The sequence below is a fragment of the Oryzias latipes genome, chromosome 20 (assembly GCF_053564925.1).
Source record: "Oryzias latipes strain Hd-rR chromosome 20, Olatipes_Hd-rR_3.1".
NCBI classification, from domain to species: Eukaryota; Metazoa; Chordata; class Actinopteri; order Beloniformes; family Adrianichthyidae; genus Oryzias; species Oryzias latipes.
This window is the reverse complement of record NC_136256.1, coordinates 16,882,783-16,902,674: the sequence shown is the minus strand read 5'-3', so window position 1 is coordinate 16,902,674 and position 19,892 is coordinate 16,882,783. Positions and strand designations below refer to the sequence as shown.

Here is a 19,892-nt window from a genome sequence, read left to right as displayed (position 1 = left end):
AGGTGAGAGGATTTGGCCCCGTAGTACTTCCAGTCACCCCCTGCAGTCCCTTGTGTTACTCAGGCTCACTTGTAGGAGTCCCTTAACAGTAACCCCAGAAAGCATAAATATATTATAATCTCATCACCTGTCCATTTATACAGGTGTCACCCTGCCACGCAACTTGATTTCCAGGAGGGCAGCAGCATTTCCTCTGGCAGCGATTGAAGTCACAGCGTTATTATCAGGCAAAATGTATTCATGATAGCAGAGGTCCGAGCACCCTGTGGGCTTTGTAATATCATACCAGACCTCTTTATCAAATTTAACAGTTTATTGGAAACAGCTTGTACACATGATTTAGGCAGCTAGTGCTACGGCAGAGCTCTGTGTGTCCTCCCAACACACATATCCACGTACACACTCGTGCTGCAACCCACAAACCCGACACAAACTCAGTCACAGTGACAAACACACACACACGCACATTTAATCACACACTCCTCCCTCACTCCTCTCCCTGTGCTGAGCCAGACTCTCCTGTCTCCATCATATCTAATGCAGACCTCTCAGTGGATGAGGCAGCGGTTTTCTCTGGAAATCTTTTGTGCGATTTGCTGTTTGTTCTCTCTAAAGTGAAGTGCGATAACAAAAGCGAGACGTGACAAATGGACTTTGTGCCCCGCAGCCAGATTTAAGTGGTAGGTTACTGCATGGGAGCCTCCCTCCTATCTAATTTTTAAATAGTATACACAAAATGGACCAATTCGAATGAACCTTGTCACTCGTAAGTATTTTTTTAAGATTTTTTTTTATCCATTTTTTTTCCTTTATATTAAAATATATCATATTTTATTGCCCACAATTGAATCATTTCCACCATATCCCTTTTATTTTATGTAGTTTTTATGTATAAATAAGTAGATAATTTCTGCACCATTCCAGTTTAAACTGTTTAATAGGTAACTACATTAAAAAAAAATAAAGTCGGTGTCATCGTATCCTAAAAATAAAATAAAACACATCTTCCTCTTCAAGATCTCCTATGAGGGCACTAAATCAAAACCATCAGTTTACCAGCTAATGATTTAAAGGGATGGTCAGAGGTCATGCTCGTCTATTAATGATCCCTCCTAACACAAAGCACATGCAGGATCCGTCCAATCAAAGATAGTCTAGACATCACCTGGGGCCTGAGCGCCTGTCTGGATGATATTACATTGAGGAAGAGCAGAGAAATCTGATGTCTGGGTATTTCAGTCTGCAAAAAATATATATATAAAAACTCTGAGGCTTATACGATCATTTAAGAAGTACATTTTTAATTTAAAAAAATAGTATATCTATAATATTGGATATTTTAACACGTTATAAGTGTATAGAAGGACTTTTTTAAATATTAAATGATGCTTTTTTGACAGTTAGACTATATTTGTAGGTGTAAACATGCAGAGCAAACAGGTATAATTTGATACTTTTTTTAAAAATAGGTCTTAAATAAACCTGTGATATAGTCAACAAACATGTCTGTTTACTAAAAAGGTACTTTAGGCTGTGACTAAAACATCTGTTTACTTCACCTGACAAATTCAAATTTAAAAACTCTGAGACATGAAAAAAAAATTACTGGGGCTCCAGATTTAGCAGCCTCTTGCCTCTGGATACATGCATTAACTCTACCCTGCTCGTATTTTTTTTGGCAACATTGCTGTATGCAGAATGCTGGCTTAAAATGTGCTACGTGTGCCACAGCTTAGAGGTTTTTGATGTGTTTAGCAACTGCAGAGCTTTAAGTGTGAATGTTCATTAATCCTTTCAGCCGTTTCTGCCCTCAACATGAGCCTTCTGCATGAAAGCAAAGGAATACGCTTCAAGCATTACGACCAAAAACTTCTGTCCATCAATTTAAATTTCACTTTCTTTTCGCAACATCTTCAACAATTTTTCCTCAGAGTATTTGCAATTGTTTTATATATTTATTCGTTTTCCTCTGACTTACATTCCCGTCAGTCCTGTGGAAGTTAATTATGGGAGCCAAGCTGTTGAGAGGTTGAAGAGATTTTTTTTTTTGCCTGAACACTGGATATACACCAACCCTGGCAACGCCACTGAGCATTGTCTGCCGTGATAAAATATGGACGGAAGTGCTGCTAGGCAAATCGTTTATCAGCCAGGTTTAGCATGCACATGTTAAAATGAAAGACTGCGCTATCTGCATAGGTTGTGTGAGCTTATTTTAGTGTAGCCAAGCCCGTTTGTTGTGTATAAATGTCATGCTGGCTGTCGCCCCTGTGGGACGTGATCAATCACATATTGCCGGCTTTGCTGTCTAACAGCTATGGGCAAATTTATTCAAAGTATTCAAACTAACATTTCAGTCTAACCTTAACTGCATGCTTTGTTGCTTTGTACTTTCTGTGCCTTCGTTTGGCGCCTGTGTCACACTCTTGAAAGCCTGATTTTCCACTTTTCCACTCCAGCTTTCAATTTTACTTATCTCTGAACTCTTTTAGCACAATGGCAAAGACCTGACCTCTTTAGCACTTAAGCACCATTTGCTCTATTACGATTATTAAATCTGTCATATTTCCTCCACCCTGGACATGCCATTATACGAAGCATGAGCTGACATGTTTGCTCAGCTACAAAGCAGACTTTAAAATAACTCTGTGTGCAGTTATGTCTTACACCCCCAATTTACCTTAATGAGCCAGTTCAAGCTGTCAGACAGTCTGAGAAAGATGCACTGAAGACTGCCAGTCTAAGCTGAGTGTAGGGTAGGACTGGAATGAAGCGATAAATGGAAGGAAGCAGGAACAAAGAAAGGTGTAAGGAGGTGTAGAAATGTTAGACATCACAGGCTGAACCAGAGCTCCAGGCAGAAAAGAGAAAATAATGACAATAAGCAGAAGGATTTTAAGACTTTGTTCAAGACACTTATTTTCTCTTCCAATAGTATTTACTTATAGATAACAGTAAAGGGGTGTGTACACATGTCAACCAAGAACAGAGGGAAACAGCAGGGAATAAATCTACATATCATTTTAAGATTTCTTAATGACTTAATCATTGACCGAAGCAATGTCATTCCCATTAAAACCTACTTTCCAAGTGTTTTCTTTTTTTTGTCAATTTGAAGGAAAGACCTTTGCAATGTGACTATTAACAAGTAATCACAAGAGGTGTAAAAATGAAGCATGACCTTCATTTCTGCAGAGGGCAAAGCAAAAAGAAGAAAAAAAAAACAGTGTCCAGCCCTTCTCTTCAGTGGAAAACACATTGGGAACTTAGGTGTTTGGTGATGCGTTTAATTCACACAGGAATACATTAATATGACAGTCAGTGGAGCGGCAAAGCCCTCAAGTAAGGTTCTCTCATTAGTATGTTTCTCTATTTCTTTTTTTAATTATTCAAGAGAAAAATGAAGAGCCGTGTGACAGATGTCTTGGCTGTGTCAAGAAGGAATTATTTGAATTTGAATTGTGCATAAAATCGTGCAATTATAAGGGCTCATTTGTAAATGTGAACAAAATATTTGCCTCTAATGAGTATCGGCTCTAAAGCAAGAGTCAAATGACAAGGTATGTTTTAATGCAATTCAAGCTCAAGTATAAGTGCTGTGTTTGAGTTTAAATAAAGGTTTAAAAATTGATTTTTATTAAGCAACTACTACAACGCGGTGAGGTGGGTCAGACAACATCTGCCCCACTTTACCTGACTTCAAAGACATACCATCAAGAGTATGCAACGTCCTCTTGCAAGTTCTGATGATCATACAAGTTATTCATAGTTCTTCTCTGTGAGTCGTTGTCTCCCTTTGTCATAACTTGTTTCACACACTTTCATCATACTTAGACACCTGAACACACAGGAACTTTGTTTTTGAGCTTTATGGAAATACATAACACAAGTCAACTTTGTAAAGACAAAATATTGGTGAATCCACAGAAATTCCTTTGACGGTAACAATCTAAAAACCAGAAGACGTTACTATTTTACACCATCAAGTAAAAAGAAATTAATACATTTAAAAAAAGTTAGTCTTTTATTTTGAAAAACAATGTTTTTGTTCTGGTATGTGTTCACCGTTGAATGAATTGAGATGTGGCAGCTCAATGGGACATTTTTCATCTCAGACCTTATAGATAGGTTGTGTTTGAATTCCTTCACTTCCCACAATGCACTATATGGTAAAGCTGTCCAAATCTATGATTCCTAGATTAAGTGCTCTAGAAATTTCCCAGAAGTTTCTGCAAGACAACACAGTGAGAGCATTGATGCTCACAAGATTAGTGAATATAAACCACAATGCATTAAGTTGAAACATTTTTTGTGAAAAAAGTTCAACTTTTATATAAACCATCCAAGTTTTTACCATCAGAACAAAGTGAATGTAGGCACAGCCTTTGTAAAATCTTCATATTTTTTAAGTTTTTACTTCTGAAAATCGGTGATGTCATATTAGCAGTTTTAAAAAAAAGTAGTGAGCATGATGTCCAATTTGCTTCTAAATTGGACACTAGATAGCCCTGTACTATATCGATTTTTAGTAGTTAGGGAGGAGGGAGGCCTGCGACAGACTGCTGACCCCGCCTTCGCTCAACAATAGCCAAGACGGGATCCGGCATCTCTGTGACCCCAAAAGGGATATAGAGGGTTGAGAAAATGGATGGATAGATGGATGGAGAAAAACCTGCTGTTTTTTCTTGGGACATTGGGTCTTTCACTCACTCGTGCACTTTAACTTTTCTTGACACTGTAACTAGTCTGGGTTATGCTACTTTGACTTAAAGTGAACACCAAGCTTTTGCAAAAAAAAAAAAATTAGGCAGTAGTTCATCGCTTGATTGGCCACACTCTGCAATTAATCATAATTAAATGAATCCCCTCACAGAACAATCATTTAGGAATGATGATTAATGGAGGCGTCAAACATTTTGTGGGCTTCTATCCTTATTGGGCAGCAGCAATACTGTGTGTCACCGACCGCTTACACAACCTTAAAAAAAAAGGGGGGGGGGGGGTCCTGTAAGTTTGTTCTTTCCCTTATTGGAGTGTTCTTATGTTTCTGTTTTCTTTCTAAAGACCAGCTGCACTACAGCAGAAGCAGGTTATGGGAACCGGTGCACATCAAAACACAGGTACAAGGTTGGGAGAATAAGCGGCACACCTTGTGGGCATGAGGGACGGTGTGCAAGATAGTTGTGTGTCAGTGCTTGTTGAGTCAATTAATTACCTAACTTGGCAAGAGATCAAATGTTCCAGAAAGGTGATTCCATTTCCAACTGGCATTATATTGAAATCGGTAACCTACGACAATATTAATCACTAACACAACAGCAGGATAATTCCCACATGTCATTAGTCTACATTTTAATTCATCGAAAAATTCACATTTTCTATACTCACTTAATTATGTGCTTATACTTAATTATAGACCCCTACGACACCTTGCTCCCTCCCTGGTTTGTTTTCACAGCCACAGATGGAAAAACATGTTTATTTGGGGGAAAAGGAGATAAAATGAAAAACTCCACCTGGGAAAGGAGCGGCAGGTCTCTGCTGAGTTGAGCTGCGTCTGGTAGGAATTTACTGGATTAGCTCAGTCACAAAATGTGAGATGAACCACATTGTCAATCACCCTCAGGGCAAAGCAAGAGAGGAAGAGCTGTCAATCAAAGCAAGTCTTCAATCGTCCCATTCACATCGCCTCCTGGAATCAGTCTCTCCCACTGACTGCTCTTTGACATTTCACGCACTGGGGCCACAAGGATGGAGAGGAAAAAACATCCTCAGATCTTCCTTTTTTTTCTTCTTCTTTCTTTTCTTTTCTCCAACTGTCTGTCTTCTATCTTTGTGCTTTAGCAGAGGTTGATATGTGTTTAAAGTGATGACAGTGCAATAGCTGTGAGAGATAACCGTAAAGCTGGAAAAAAAAAATAATAACTTGCAGTAACTCTTTTGGTGAGGTGAGAATAAACAGCGCTGTGGAACAGAGAATAAAGGGGGATATATTAGACTTGAGGAGCAGAGTTATGTATTATTTTCATCTGATAAATAAGTTATAATCTTACATTGAAAGACTGGAAACACTTTCCTTAAGAGTATCTCTTTTAGGCTTCTACTTTTCATGTGATGCATTATGAAATTCACACCAAGCTCATCAATAAAACAAATTTTCAAAGCTTAAGCAATAAATGCACTACATTTAGCCAAGAGAGTCCATAAAAACTGCATCTGAAAACTGATAATCTGCTGAACTGATAACACGGAAAAACGCAGCCAGATGAAAAATGGTGCTGAGGTTTGTTGTCATTTTTATGTGTTAGCTCTCTTCTAGTTTGTATTCCGGGGCGGTCCTCTGGCTCAGAGTGAGGTATACAGAGTCATTGCTCTTTTGGCTCCAGCTCCGACACCTCTTGCCCTCAAGTGTGGACTCCTTAGCTGCGATCTGATCAGCATCTTTATAGTTTATCAGCCTTGGGGTTCAATTTTGGCTTGGATGCTTTTACAAATGAATGCAATCACTGGTGAGCTTTCGCATCCAGATTGCATTGAGAGAAGCGGGTGGAGGAAAGTTTAGTGGATTATCGTGCCACTTGAGGATGGAGCACAAACACAACAAGGCAGCTGCAGAGGGGGCCGTCTGTGCCACCCCTCCCCTGCCTGCATGGGCTATTGGCACTTGCTGCTTGTACTCTGTCTTATTTCACTAAAATAATATAATTGTCTCCCATCTTATTGCTTGTAAAGCCATCTTCTGTCCGCAGGCTACGTGCGTGATCAATGTACTATCTAACAGAATCAATTCTTCCAAGAATACCTTGTGTTTGTGAAATGATCCCAGGCAGCTGCAACAAAAGACTTGGTTGAAAGTGGGATCCTGTGGAACTAGGATTAGTTTAGTGACTTGGACCCTCCAGTTCACTCAAATAAGATGGACCTTCTCCCATTCCTCATGTTCTTCACAGTGTGTGCGTTCGTATTTCCAAGTGCAATGTAAGCTTTCCAGGCAAATGTCACCTCAATGTATTTTTTCTTTTTAGTTTACTTCAGGACTTTGCTTAACTTAACCCCTTTTTCCCCTTTATAGGTGGTTCAACAGTGTCGGCAAACTGTATTAAAAGTTATTTCATTAATTGACTGAAAAATTGATTTCTTGAAATTTACTACATCAGAAAGTTTAAGCAGATCGCTGTTTCTATGTTTGTGTGCTTCCAAATATGTATTGAAATGTTAAGCTATGGTGCTACTTTTGTTGAGTGTTTATCAAGCACCTTGAAGAAAAAAATAGGGGTATAACAATTAATAAATGAATCTATGTATATTCCTACAATCCAACCAGATCAATCTGAGGCAAGTTGACCTATTTCATCATTTAAATCATTTTAACAATTAGATAAATATATTATAATCGATCTTGCAAAATACCATTTGGATTAAGGTTCAGTAGGTTTGTATAATTTTGACAGTGGGCTGAACTTTCTGAAACTAAAATGTGAATGGAATTGACATTCATTCTTGTTTATTTGTTTGTTTCTACACATATTTAAGTTGCATTTGATTATCTTGCAAGAAAAACAAGGAATCTGGAAAACTTCACCTGCCCTGTTCAGTATCCAGGTATTTATCTCTGAGTCACACAGGTTGATGTTTTAGATTTAAGGTCAGTGAATTGAATCGAATCGGATTGTTGAAGTGAACTAATATCTATTTTGAATTGGATCAGCAACCACAAATGATATGAATTGAATTGTTGTGAAATTGAATTGTTGCACCCCTACTACAAAAGGAAAATGCATTCTGTTTTATTTATGCAACTAACATCACTTTTGACTATATAATACGACAGAGTTTTAGGGCCACCAAAAAAAAGTAAAATTACGAGATTTAAAGTCGTAAATTTACAAGAAAAAAACTTGTAAAGTTAAAGTGAGGATACAAAGCAGCAAGTGAATGCCACGCAGCAGCAGAGCAGACCAACTAAACTCAATTGAACAGGTGAGCTCAATGTTTATTGACAACGTTAAAAAAGTTCTCTAAGTCTGTGTGACGCTTCCATCTGAGGAGGAGCACTTTCTGGCGTTTCAACGTTCCATAATAATAATAATAATACGCCTAAGACCCGATAGCGGGTAAAACACTTTAAAGCATAAAAAGACAAAGTTCAAATTCCATTCAAGGCTTTCTTTTGAGATCGGTGCTCCTTTCAGTGATTTGCACGGATTTCGTTTCTTGTTCACCACGGCCGTGTCCTGTGGCGCATCGGCTACCCCGAATGCGGTAATATGATTTGTCAAATTTGAATTTACTTCCATGATTAAAGTGAGGCTGCACCTATGATGACGACACTAAACGGTGCACAATAGTGTCCCTTGGCAGAAGATTATGTTGCCCAGTGGCACAACATAGTTGAGCCGACTGCATAACTCTTCTGTTGCTTGTTGCCAGAGATGTTGCTGAGTTGACGTAGACATCACTGCCGACTGCCGGAACTGGTACCGAGTTGATAGCCAGAACTGCCAATGTCGTACCCTGACTAGGGAGGCTCAGGGTGTGCTGACACTTGCCCAAGGTGTACACCCAAGCTAGTGGAGGGAAGGAGGAGCCTTACATCTCCATTCTAGACCAGCTCCAAGCAGAGTCTAGCCACTGCCCTAAAGTGGCAAGGTTAATATAACAGACTATTTTCATTAATCTTTCTTGTTTTATGTTGAAACGGGACATTTCATCTTGAGGAGAGGGCGTATTTAACTGTTTACACATCGGTGTTCTGCGCATGACAGGTTCATGACGTAATGAGACAAATTGACTTCTGGGTATGTGAATGAAAAAGAAAATAAAGCAGCGGTCCTTTACACCCAAACATGTCCCTGAGCTCCTTATTTTACATATGAAACTCCACTTTACCGACACCGAACCCCGGAAAGCCAGCAACACAAACAATTATTTGATTTTGAGTCGTCAAAAGGTTCAGAATTTCTTTGTTTCTGAAGCCTATTCGGAAATAAAGCTTCACAAAATGCTCCACATCTTTCATCTTCAAGCTAGGCTCAGATAAACAGACAACGTTGGAGTTTTTTCCTTGTTAATCTATGATTTTATTTCTTGTAAATTTACGAGATTTTTTTTCTCATAAATTTACGACTTAAGATGTCGTAATTTAAGTTATGACATTTTTTCTCGTAAAATTACGACTTAAAAGTCGTAATTTAAAAACCAAAAATCTGTTTGTAAACTGGCCCTAAAACTCCGTCCTAATATAATAAATTATGTTTCTCTATTATTTTTCTCACTACATGCTCCCAGGATGCACCTCCACTGTAATTTCACATCAGTGATTTCATGTGTGAAGTGTGGGAAAGGATCAGGAGGGGGAAAACGCATGGAAAATCACTGGAATATACTTTTCAAGAGGAGCAAACCAGAGTAAAAGTGGACCAAACTGAGGCCTTGGATCAAGCACAGGAAAGCATTTTGGCAATTCAACTTGTTAGGGATCTTTTCTGGAAGTCTCTGTGGGGCTGCTGGTGTCTGTGGTTTTCCAATAAAATCTCATGGTTCTAGACTCGCTGATGTGGAAGTCAGTGAACATTCACCAAAATGAAGTTGTGCATCCGAGCAAAAAGCCTGTGAAAAGACCATGAATGACATTTGAGCACGATAGTGTAACACAGTGTAAAACATTGGCTTGGCAAGCCTTCAGCGAACGCACTACATGGGTTAACAAGCAAGCACTATTGCCAGGGAGGCATTGCAGGATATTAAATTATTTTTTTCATGTTTAGTTGGAAAAAAAGGACAAAAAAAAAAAAAGAGAGTTTACTAAAAAGAAAACCTGGTACGCTTTTAACAGTTGTCTGGTTTGGTTTTGAGGTTCAGGGGGAAAGCTGGCAACTTCTTCTTTGAGATAAAATTGCTGCAGTGACTGAGTTTTGTGTTATTGCATTTGGGGTTTGAATTTAGTCTGTTTCCCTGCAGTTTGAATGTTCACCTGAGAACAGCAAGAAAAGTCATGTCTGAAATCCTTTCATTTCCTTTGGGAACCACTCGTTGTGTTCTATATTAGCTGGATAAAGGGCCTGTGAGCCTTTACGTCTTTGCACCTTAGATCTGACTGGAGATTTCAACCTCCCCTTTTTTTTTCCCTCTTTCCCCTCTTCTGTTTACTTTCCCGCAGACTCTTCGTCATGTGTCTCGTTTTGTCTTTCCCCCTCTATCTCTGCACTCTTCTGCCCCAATTTCCCCCCGTAATAGCAGGCTCCGTTTTGCCGGCCAGTCCATTCTTTGGGTAGCACAGGAAGTGAAACTGTAACACAGAGTTCACTTGTAATTGGCCACGGTCACGCTAACCAAACAGGAAGGAATCTGCAACTGATTAGAATTCTTCCTCCTGCAATAATACCGCCCCCCCCCGCCCCCGCAAAATTAATTACATTCAGGGGTCTATTCCCACTATTGGTTTTCCTGTTTTGAAGCTGCACCACGAAGAGACAAATCCCAAGACAACACAGTCTAGCGAGTTTTTCAATTACAGAGATATACTAAGTCATAAAGAGCTGAAGAAGCAAAGACAGGCATCCATCTAAACATCTCTGCATCCAGACGGGGAGTTCCTGCCTGCTTTGTTCAGTCACCGAGAGACAGACAGCTGAAAAATCTCTGTCGCACTCGCTCACACACAGTGACCTCCAAGTCTCTCCTATTTAAAACAGATTTTTCTTTGTATTTTTTAGGAAAACAGGGCCAAACTTCTACATGTTTACCTCCCATTAGTGGAACTTCTTCATTTTTAGAAAGACACAATATTCAAAGACATTAAAATAACTTTATTGGTATGAGATCAATTAAAAAAAACATTGTTGAAATCCAACTGCTGCAATTGAAGTTGAAACTTTTATTTTTTTATATCAGAAAATCAAGCCTGCAGTTTTAATCGACAAATACTAACAAGACTCAAATAGATTTATTCTTTATCTAAAAATTGAACTGTCTAGAGGTGTGTAAAATAAATATCTGTTTCAAAAAGCAATTTTAAGCTGCAGTGATCAGCTAAGACAGGAGTCTGATACCTTTAACAACCTTAACCTTAAAAGAGCCATTTGGTTCAGTTTCCTATACTGACCAAACTCCAGCGAGAAACAAAAAGTCCAACTTTAACATTTAGAAAAAAACACTTTATGTATGTTTAAACAATTTATTTATAAAATATAGCTTTTAAATGTGTGCAATATATAAAAATGGAAAAAAAAAAGCAACAAAAAATGCTTTTTTTAATCATTGTGACTTTGGTGCATCGTCATCCTTTTTGCTTTTCATCATTAAATATGAACAGCCTTAGTGTAGAAATCATTTTTTTTAAATCTGTACATGTAAATGTTTTTGTATACTTTGTCTCTGAACAGGAACCAGACACTGTTTGGCAGTAGAAGATAACACTATGGGCTACAAATGTATTCTAATAACAATAGATTAATGCTTTTGCCATCATTTTGATCAGTTTTCAGAAATATTCAAAATAAATAAATAAACTTGATTAAATAAAACAAATTAAACAAAACTATAAACCCATTATTGATTTAAATTATTAGCACTTTTCTTTAAAGTTAAGGAGTCACAATGGAGGGATAAAGGAACCACAACTCCAAAGCCTCAGGTTAAAGAGCACTGACCTAAGAAGACATCAAATCCCCTATATTAATTTAAAAATATATATAAGTTAAAAGAAAATGATCAAGAATAGGGCAACAGCCTTTGTTAAATGACGCGCTATATATTGTTTAAGCATATATGTTACATATAAGTAACAAGTTTCAGCATATACTGCATCTATATGCTGTGACACATGGGAATGGTTTAAAATACTAAATGGATCAGCTTCTTTTTAAAATAAAGTGGAAATAAAATGAAGGAGATAGATTTTCATTTCATCTTCACACTGAAGAACAGAGCACTGGGGTTGATTCAAAAATAAATGAATGCTTAACAATGTTTTTGATGTCCTATATTTAAATTTGTACGGTTACTTACATTACTCCTACTTCCCTGGTCTTGGAACTAATCCGATTGATATGGAAATGGGGTGCTCTCTTTTATGACAGAGTTGGGGAGCAGAGAAGTGAATTCATTGGTTTGCTCCTACTCAGAATGTGCTGAAAACAGATTTTTCTGAATCCTGTAGCTGGGTGCTATAGGTTATAGGGATTACACAAACCGTTTAGAGCACCACAATGAGGAAATCTTTTCAATAACGAAAAAGAAGCCTTTTGTGGTGGACATAATCTTCAAACTGAAAGGTTAATCACATAATAAGTGACTATAATAAGAAGTACAATCCCTGTTTGCATTACAAAATATGCATGTAATTTATTTGAAAATAGTATTTTGTTATTGTTTACTGACTCTATTAAGTCAGTATTTTGACACTTTAAAGGTACAAATCCCATGTTAAAAATCAAGTTATTTACTGCAAAATCTAAAAAATGAATCAATTGTTATCATGTTTAGGTTTTCAGATATTAATCTGAGAAAAAATGTAATATTTTATCTATTTTGATGCCTTTAAGTAAAAATTAAACATGTATGTATGACTCGGTTGTACATATGTAGCGCTACAGCAAAGGCACATTCAAAACAGTACCACTAAGCTTCCTGCTCTCACTGCAGACAAGTCTGGCTACAAACTTTTTTCTCTTCTTCTTCTTCTTTCTTTCAGCTTTTAAAAATCTTCACTTACCAGTTCCTCACCCCCTTTTCTTTAGGTAAACAGTCATTCCAGTCTATGTTGTTTGTCACCGAGGTTGAAAATTGAGGAATAGGCTGGAAATTGGAACCATCGAGGATGCCGTCCTGGAAAAAAAGGAAATCAAAGTTAAATGAGATCATGCATGCCAAGAGAATGTTTAACCAAAGGGGCAAAAAGGAAGCTGGAGATAACAGAGAAGAAAAGAAAAAAAAAACACTAAACGTTGTGTTACTGCAGTTTGTTTTGTGTCCTGTGTACTCCATGTATGTTTGGAGGAGAGGTAAGTGAATCTTACTGAATTACTTTTGCATGTTTGCATTTCTTTAATACAAAATGCAAAATGCGTTTGATTTCATCCATAAAAGGACCCAATCGCCAACAACTGTGAGCTCTGCATTCAAGAATTTGACATTTGGCATGTTTTTTTTTTTTTATTTCTACCTGGGATGTGAGCATAATGCGTTTGTCATTTTTAGTCAACGTGAGCATATGCAGGTGTGCTTCAATACTGAGAAAAATGGGTCTTCCAAAATCTCATCTAATAATGCGTGTCAAGAATGAGACGTTTGAAGTGGTACACCGCAAACAATTAATCTTCCGTATATGACTGTTCTGAACCTTGGTGATGCAGATTTTCCATGACAAGTTCACTTCAAAAGACTGCCCCACCCAGAACACCGTTGGTTGGATGATGGACAGGTAAATTCTTTGTTTTAACATGAGAAGACATCTGAGTTTTTCAAGCATAAACATGTGTGTGGAGGAAAGGTGGGGAATAGGGTCCTCTTAACAATTTTTTTTTTCAATTTCCAGAAGCCAAATGGTAAAAACAAAGCACTGATTAAAAAAGATAAAAAAAACAAGTCAGGTGTGTTCGCCATTCATTCCCATTGGGAATTCAAATACAGCTGACATTCAACCTGTAACACATGCTTGTGTTAATCTATGTATTATATATTTCATGAAGTGATAACTAAGGGGAACACGGAACTAGTTCAGTAAAATTACAGATTATCTGATGCCTGATGAAAGAGGTGTTTATCTCAAGAGCTGTGAATCGTCCTTTATCTGACAGCAGGATTTCAGCTAACATGTAATCTCTGTTACTTCTTCCCAATCAAGTAAATTGGCCCATAACAGAGGAGCATTAGTGGAGCTTGTCTGGATTATGGTTCTTCAATTTCAAGTGAGACTTTGTAGGGTGCATTGAATGTACGCAGGCTAAAGGAAGCAGTTTGAGAAAAGGCTGGTAAAATGTTTCCTGAACTACATTCATTCCAAATATTCAGCTAGCCTGCACATGTCCAAAATCAAAAGACATGCACTTCCAAAGAATGGCTCCAAGGAAAGAAAAAGATCTTTACATGTACCTAATTTAGCCTTAATGTATTAAACAATTAACAGTTGAATAACCCAATATGACGAACCCCCAATGTAAATAAGGAGTATTTGTTAGCAGTGGTTAGAAAAGAAAAAAAAAGTTATATAATTAAAATAAATTATGTCATGTATAAAGCATATTTGTGGATTTTATTAGTTACTTGTATTGAATCATTTGGCATATTTCCTTAATTCTCATTGCTGTGAGAAAACTTCAAAACATATCTTAAGCCTTGAAGCTAAATTTTCTGCAAGCAAAAACTAGTTCAAAGACATTTCTCTCACTTCTTTCAATCCTGAACTTACTGTCCCAGCATTTAGACAATTTCCAATTTGCAAGGACTTTTACAATATGTCTTTAAAACACTTTGTTGTCGTACCAAACCCCCCAGGCCAGAGGGTCATATAATTATTATGTGTGGAAAATGATAAGCATGTTTAAAAAGTGAAAATTAGCTTTAATTGTGGTCTACTGTTGTTAGGCACATTGGAGAAACAAAAGTTTTTCAAGTAAAACCTTTACTTGAAAAACAAAATAGGCCTGCGATTTTGGGTTTAGAAAGTTTTGTAGTATCTAATCCAGGGGCACATGAAATAAAATATATTAGTAAACCAGGTCTTATAACTAAATGAAAACCAACTAAAAGAAACAATGACAAGTTCTTTTTGTCATTGTTTATTTTAAAAACCAATTAAAAATGCCAAAGAATTTGCTCATCAAGTGTTGAATAAATTATCATTGCAAAAGGAAGTAAAACCAAAGGTTTTAAGTCTCAGTTTGCTAGTTTTTAGTATTTTTAATCAACATTATTCCCAGTTATTGTCAATAAAATACATATAAAGTAACATAATTAAATTCAGAATATTTACGAGATGTGACTATTTTTTTAACTGCACAAGAAGGTCAGTCTCCACAAAATGAGTATCTTTCTGTACTCACAGTTTGGGGACGTTCAAGTCCAGAAGAAACATGATTTTCAGGAAGCAAAAACTGTGAAGTTTTTGTTTGCCTTTAAAACAATACTTAACAGTTTAAAGTATTTTACATTTATTTTGTTCCCTTCATTTATTTCTGGGGATTCCAATAGTCCTCTTATACATTTCAGTGCCTCCCTTTTGGGTTGCAACACATTTTAATTAATCTTGTCTGCAAATATTTAAAAACGTATCAGTGTCTTAAAACAGTCTTGGTTCTTTAAAACAGTTTACAGCACTGCAACAGGAAAATTGTGTATCCGAATAATTCTATCCGGCATTTGAAAGATTAGGACCCTCCCCACAGGTCCAGCATCATGGATCTGGTGGCAGGCAGATGGGTAAGAGATCCAACATAAAGAACAGCCTCATTGTTCTGTAATCCAAAAGACCAAAATATAGTTTTATCTGAAACTTCATAGCTGTCTTACCATTTTTTTTTTCAATTTTGCAAAAGTAAAAAGTTAAAATAAAGAAGTGTTTAAGACGATTATTAGACAAACTAAAACAAAATTTAGAAATGTTCAAGGTACGTATTTGGCGTACCAGGTGGTAAAGTTAGAATACTTTAAATATGGGGCCAGAAGACTTTGGAAGGGTTGCCAATAAGAACAGCAGAATTGAAGGCCAAAATACTTATATCCAACAGTTTTTTGTTGTTATTATTAATTGTTATTATTAATGAGTTTTCCAAAAGTAAGAATTTCCTCTTGCCATACCAAGTAAACAGTGTGAATTTGGGCTGAGGCCAGGGTGCTGACGGCCACGATGGGTCAGCATTTGGTATACAGGGGCGTAAAAAATAAATTTAAGGGCTCAAGATTTCATTCAAAAATATTGCTTTCGTTATTTTTGCAATGCTAAAAGAAGCTTTGATTGACAATTTCTTAATCTTTGTCAATGACGATACCAACATTAACTCAAAAATTGGGGGGCAAGTGGGAGAGGCAAAGCTGTTGGATGGGGACAGATACACCCATCCCCTCACAGCCCCCCTGGGTGCACTGGATTATAAGGTGCACCATCAATTAATAGTCTATTTTCAAAAACATATTTCATATATATATATATATATATATATATATATATATATATATATATATAGGGCTCACCAAACTTTGCAGCACATTAAACGAGACGAGAGTTGGCCGTGTTGGCATATTCACAATAACCCTCTACCAAACATTTTGATAGAGTGTCGTGTACCTCTCAAAATTCCTTCATCATCAGTAAACACAACAAGAATTACAGCATTTATGAGGTACTACAGATTATAAGCACACTGTTGTTTTTTTTTAAAAACATTAAGGCCTGTAAATGCACCTTATTGTACGAAAAATACTGTATGTCATTCAAATAACAGAGGATCAGGAGTCAAAGAAAACTATTAAAACACCTGGAACTTTTTCTATCACCTTCATAGTCAAGTGAGACAGATTGATACAATGTATTGTGATGAATGAGAGCCTGAGATTTGCCTGTATTTCTGGTTTCTATTTGCAGGTTGTAATAGCCAAGACACCGACTGAAGAGGGATTTCTAAAGTCCAATGTTTGAGTCAGGAGTACATTCACATGCACTTTATGTATAACACAGAATATTTGTTGTCCTTTAAACCTAAATTGTTCCATGGCCCGAGTAACAAATGCAAAAACACACAGTTCCATCAGTTTTCACTAGTCCTTAGGTTTCACTTTCACACAAGAAATGATCAGAAATCCATGCCAAAGGTAGAAAAACGGAAACAAATGTGGACAGCGTCTTTGCGGTTCAAGAAAATAATGAACCCGATTTCCTCTCTTGACAGTCTTGGCTAGTCTTAAACTGGTTAGACAGCTGACTCTAGTGCTGGTAGTTCTTATGTGGAAAACTGAAATCCAGTTTCCTGAGTGAAGTCATTTCCTCAGCAGATACTTTGCACAAACACAGAACTAATAAGTACAGAGGGCAACTTGTCTCAGAGACAGAGGCTGACAGAAAACATTAGCCTTAAAATTAAATTTCACCCTGTCATTGTTAAGCACATACAAGAGCTCCAGTAGCCATGGTTAGCTGGGAAAATATTGTGATAAATGGGTTTTATTAGTATTTTCCCCATTATTCATGACAATAACAATGCAGTGTTCGCTCGTGCGTCCGCCTGCATCACTGACAAAAGCAAGAGCACTTATTATGGAAACGGTGTGATGATGAATGACTTAAAGCAACTCAAACTTAATCTGCACTGCATTACATGTTGTTTTGAATATACTTTCACCATATTCTCATCTTTAATGTACTATTGAGAGCAGAATTGCTTTAGTCTCCAGATTCGGAGCAGCGGAGGGAGGAAAAAAAAAAGGCTTTAAAACACTGTCTGTAAGAAATGCAAAATTTATGAATACTCCCTCACATCTCAGCTTGATTTATGTGAAATAATAATACACTATTTAATGCTTAAACATAGCTAGGAGCAATCACTGGCTATCAAGATGTACAATGGAGTAATGGGGCTAAAAGACAAATCACCTTGTGGACTTGTGATGCTTATTTAAAGGTGCTCAGGCAGATATATTAAACTATATGTAATTGTACACTAACTCTGTGCTGTAGGCAGAGGCGTCAAACACAGGAGGAGGCCAGTCATGATGCAGATGGAGTGGTGTAATCAATTTGACTCAAGCATCCACAGCAGAGAGAAGACTCTTTCATCTATTATACTGTCATCATATTTGTGATTCCACCTTGCTGCATATTCATCCGATAAAGCTCTTTGATCATTAAAAAAAAAAAAAAAAAACTTGCAGAAAGTTTAATTAAATATTTTTTTGAGTTTTGTTGTGTTTGGTTTCTAAAAAAAAAAAAACTGTAAAATAACTTTCAAGTGATGCTTCACTATGTTTGAATCTGCGTGGATGATAATAAGTTAGGTGGGGAAAAAAATCACTACATTTTAACGCAAGCTGGTACAGTTTTAAAAAGCTTCAAACAGAGCTAGTTGTCATGATGACAGTGATTTACAATTCATTGATTGGCTCGTTTAATTAAACAAATGAAGAAGTCAAAGCTGATCATCTGATCTGATGAATTGGGCTGTTGTTTTTTTTTTTACCACCAAAAGCATGTCGGGTAAATAAACGGGGTAATTAGACTGTTAAATGACTCCTCTGTGAGCTAGCCGTGTGGGCTGAGGGTGGCTCACCCAGGACGAGCGGAAGAAGTGAACAACAGGCGTTACTTTCTTTTATCATCTTACCTCTGTCTCTGAAAAAGAAGATGTGCCAACAAAAACATAACTGCCATCACACTAACACCCACTGGGTGCAAGCGCACGCTCACAAACTCAGCGTCGCACAAACCGCAGCTCTCCTCCCACCTCCATCCCTGTGCATTCATGTACAATTACAGCTACGGTGATCCACAGGTGTTGAATTCTTCTGGCAAGCCATAAAACATGATATGCATGATTTGTGCAGTCAGCCAGGTCTGTAATTTCATTCTCCTTTTCTTTCATTTTCCCTTCCTGGGCCATACGATCCATTTTCCTGCTTTATGAGAGTGCAGACACCCAGAGAGACTTTCAGGATGATTACATGCCCAGTGCAATGGGGGGTCTGAGGAGCCAACATGCCAGCATAAGAACCGTGTGAAACCTAGGTGAACAGCCATTTGAATAAATCTGGAAATCGTGTAGCCCTCGGTGCTTGGGGTGCGTTTGATTTATCCAAGACATTAGCTGAAGTATCAACTTCCAGACAAGCTACATCACATGCTTTTATTAGATACTTGACTTACAAAATCAACACATACACATCTTTTATTTTTAGATATTCATGCAGCAACAGCTCCAATTTAAGATGAGGACATATGCTTGCACGGTCCATGAGTGTCTGGGAAAAGAAATCCTGTGCTTCACATTTCTTTACAATGATATTGAGATACAAAGTCAGGCCTAGTGTCCCACTATGTCTGTTGGCAGAAAAACACAAAGTCCTTCAGGGGAAAACTAAGCTAACTCCTACTACTTTTACAGCAGGGTGAAAGGGATTTCTTTTGCAGTGAACTTAAACAAACACACACCGCAGGATTTTCTTTTTCTTTTTTTGCACACCAACATTAAAGGATGAAAACTATAAATTGAGTTTGTACATATTAAAACTGAGTCATTATTATAATCCAATCTGAGATTCACAAAGGTGCATTTCTAATATTGCTCTGAGATTTACCGTGGCTTGTTGTTATCATAAACATAGTTACAATATCTGTGTAAATAATGACTTTCCGTATATTTTTAAATTAGACTCTGAGTGGGCGAATAAGGATGAATGAATGTAAAAAGCTACTTCAACTGCAGAGTAGACTTTTGTTCATTTTGAAGTTTCATTGTATTTAAGGATCTCACAGCTCACAAGTAAATAAAACTCAGTCATAAAGCCAAAAATTAATCCCGTTGTGTGACTGTGATTGACATTTCATATCAGTGACAATACTCTAAATAATTACAAATAGAAATATGGAACGGTAATAGCTTTTCAAATCCATTGAGTAGTTAAAGGTTATGTGAAAAAACTGGATTAATGCTTACAGCCAAACTCCTAATTAAATGACACTATATAATTTGCTTCTCAATCCTTTTCTCTCCGTAAGCACAGCCCAGGTTAAACGAATGGGCAACAGAACATTTACCGTCAATCTGAGGAAACCCAAACACACACACACCCGCTACCCCCATTTTTCTGTCTGTCTGTATGCGTTAGAGCCCGTGCAACTATGGCAGATTGGATAAGCAGACAAACAATTGCTGGCAAATTGTTTGCTTAATTACTTTTTCTTT

At 37.3% G+C, this 19,892-nt stretch overlaps 1 long non-coding RNA gene across 2 annotated transcripts in view; it reads right to left on the bottom strand.

Annotated features, from left to right (window-relative positions):
* LOC110017254 (uncharacterized) overlaps window positions 1–19,892 on the bottom strand; it is a 128,476-nt gene that overhangs the window by 102,777 nt on the left and 5,807 nt on the right. The window contains exons 3-4 of one of the 2 annotated variants that reach the window (XR_002872412.2): window positions 12,716–12,828; window positions 5,830–5,964 (exon numbers count right to left, since the gene is read on the bottom strand). This is a non-coding gene — a long non-coding RNA (uncharacterized LOC110017254). Of the gene's footprint in view, window positions 1–5,829; window positions 5,965–12,715; window positions 12,829–19,892 lie in introns of those variants that run through there. The other variant, XR_013652042.1, reaches the window with a different exon arrangement.